Here is a 3,223-nt window from a genome sequence, read left to right on the forward strand (position 1 = left end):
GTAGGGAAAAAAATCTAAGTTTTTTTTTCTCAACATAAAAGAACTTAAATGCAAGCTAAAAATCCATCAGCTGCCAAAACCTCAATCGTTTTTGGTGGCATTTTCTTTCAAGCTATACAACAGACAATTCCTGAGATTCTTTATGTTTCAGTTACAGCACAGAAAAGACAATGCCTTAATTTCAACACTTCTGATTACTTATTAGTCAGCGGTTGTAGGGACACAAACAGATACTGAATACTATAATAATGATCCCACGGTGCTTACATACAATGGATTTAAATCCTACCTGGAAAGCACAGCACTGATGGCAAATCAAAATCACAGAACTGTTGGCTCATTAGAAGGATACAGCATAAACATTAACTTCAATAACTGCAAAAATTTTGAGTAGACTAAATGGACACACCTATTACTGCATCCAATTCCATGGGCAATTCAGACCATTCATTGCTGACAGGTAAACATGCATCAGATAAAGTCTAGACACAATCATGCCTGATTTAGGCCAGTAACCCAATTTTTATTACAGATACATGCAATTCAAACTGCAAAGTAAACTGTGGCTTGTTTCAACTTCTTCTCACTGACCGGTCTAGCAAACAACCTCACAGTAAACAAATAAAACTACTGTCATATCTACATCAACCAGTAACTGAGCTGGAAACCCTTAAGCTGCCCCAGCAACCGCCTGGCATCTGTACCAGGAAGCTCTGTCGGGTCCTAGGGCTTCAAGGTTGTACTTTCTCAGAAACCACCCTTCACTGGAGACTTTCAAGACCCATCTGGACATGTTCCTGCTACAGCAGAGGGGTTGGACTTGGTGATCTTCAGAGGTCCCTTCCAACCCCTATGATTCTATGATCACCTGTGTAAGAACTGCTCGAGTAGCAAGTACTCAGAAGAGCCCGTCCATCAACCACCACCCCAATTTAGCCTTGCCAGATTCAACTTTTGCTATCTGAAATCACAGATATGCCTAGTTTCAGCAATCTGGGACAGAAGTAACACAGTGCACACAACTCTGGAAAAGAGCAGCTGGAACAGCTTGTGATGGCAACCCATGACACAACCCCAATGTGTTTTTTTCAGCTTATCCCCAAAACTACCCTATACCCTCAGTGACACAGCTCATCATCACTCTAAGTTCCAGCTGCTTTTGCTCTAACTTATTTTGTACTATATTTATCTCATTAATTTCTTGTCTATGCCTTGTAGCCCTTCTTTGCACCAACCCACATCTACTCTACTGCAGGCACAGTGACACTTTACCTTGGAAACACATAAATAACGTGATGTTATTTACATACAAACACCTGGCAACAAATTCAAGACTCAACCTTCAGTAAGTACGTATTTAGTACAGTCGAGTTTTAAGCTATTGTAATGATTCTTCTTATACCAGTCTCTTATTAAACAAGTGCCAGGCCATAGGAAAACACAGGAATTGTTTCTATTCAGCTCTGAAAAGGGGATATGCTTCTTCTAAGTAACCCCAGACAAAGGGTATACAGAAGTACTTAGTGTAAGTATGATGACTTACTGGGTAATCTAATTATGTTAAGTCTTTATGCTGGTAGCATCCTTATAAACATATTCTAAACTGAGCAATGAGAGCTCAGAGTAAAACAAGTCACGCAAAATGAAAGAAAAAACCCCAAAGCATGTCTTCAGAACACATTTATAGAAAGCACTGAAGAGCTTTGCTGTCAGTAATGAACCCAACAGATTTCTGATACTGAGTCGCTTTTCCGTTAGCACAAAAATAACACCCAGATGTTCAGCAAGGTATCTTTTGGATAACAGTTTTTTTCCCCCCACAGATGTGGAAGCCAAAGACGTTCCACGAGACTTTGGTGCCAAGCAAAGACACACACTGTCTGATACGCTGAGCTGCAACAGCAAGAGCAGAACACTTCTGCATTGAAGAACAACCTTTCACGCTGAGCTGCAACAACAGCAAGGGCAGAACACTTCTGCATTGAAGAACAACCTTTACTTGAGGGAAGGACACAATCTAAGGCTGGGCTTTGTATCTTACCTCTTTTGGAAAAGGGCCACAAATTCAAACTCAGATTAGAATCCAGAAAGCTAGGTTCTTAAATCAGTATCAGCACTGCTATGTGGAAACAGAAAGCTCTACTCTTTTGCCAACAGCAATTGGATTAGTCATATTCTACTTTAGAGCATCATTTTTTAAATTCTAATTGTTGCATCCACCATATACACTATGTCCTCACACTTGCAACTTTAAATACTGACTTAAAGGAGTGTTAAAGTCTTTGTTTCAATGGTTCCTCATACCAGACACATATAAAGACTCAAATTTCCTCTTTGTTCTTCATCCTCAGCCCCCTAACTGCTGCAGAATTCTAACAATTTATTTTCATTAAAAGTTCTGTCTTCATAAAAGAGAAACCCATCCCACATACATGACACATACCCTATCTTAGAGCAAAGCCAAGAAGTTTTAGAGAGTTGAAAAGCATTAGCAATTTGTTTTAGTCACAAAGCACTTTCAGCCATTTAACTCTAATCTAAAACTGCTAAAATTTTACATCAGTTCCATCTACTAACGAATCAGTGCAGCTCTCCCTTATCTGTACATTTTCAAAGTCAGAGAGGATCCACTTCAAAAGATCCAACTTACATCTCTGAATGTGAGGAGCCACAGTGACTTCAACCCAATTATGTCTTCAGCAAAGCAAACAGCCACATCGCTGTAATCCAGCACCCTGATACCATCACACAGCTGCATGTCTACTGCAGAAAACAGCCAAGGACTTCCCAGAGCTTTTCTATGGCACAGATCACACCCGTGCTGTGCTGCACCGACCTACCCTGTCATTTTTCACACCCTCTCGTTTTTCAGAGGGTGAACTGCCTGCATCCCCATCACCCGCAAGCACTGCTCTTCCCTCCTGAGAACCAGGAAAACCAGCACCACATACATCAGCAAAACCCCCTCGAGCCAGTGCCAGGCCAGAGGATGCTGTGTCAAGGGTTTCTCTTCCCCTTTCAGCCTCCCACGGTGGCAGCTGAGACTCTTACAACACAACCGTGCTGGGGCACAGGGACACCTCCATGCACTTGTTTCCACGGCTGCAGGCAGATGATGATGATGATTATTATTATTATAAAAGAGGCAGGAGCACAGCCAGGACCGTGAAACAGCCCATGAAGAACTGACATTGGACAGCGGCGGGGAGGGGGGCAGGACGGG

Source organism: Chaetura pelagica, unplaced genomic scaffold (genome assembly GCF_000747805.2).
Source record: "Chaetura pelagica isolate M959 unplaced genomic scaffold, ChaPel_1.0 scaffold139, whole genome shotgun sequence".
NCBI classification, from domain to species: Eukaryota; Metazoa; Chordata; class Aves; order Apodiformes; family Apodidae; genus Chaetura; species Chaetura pelagica.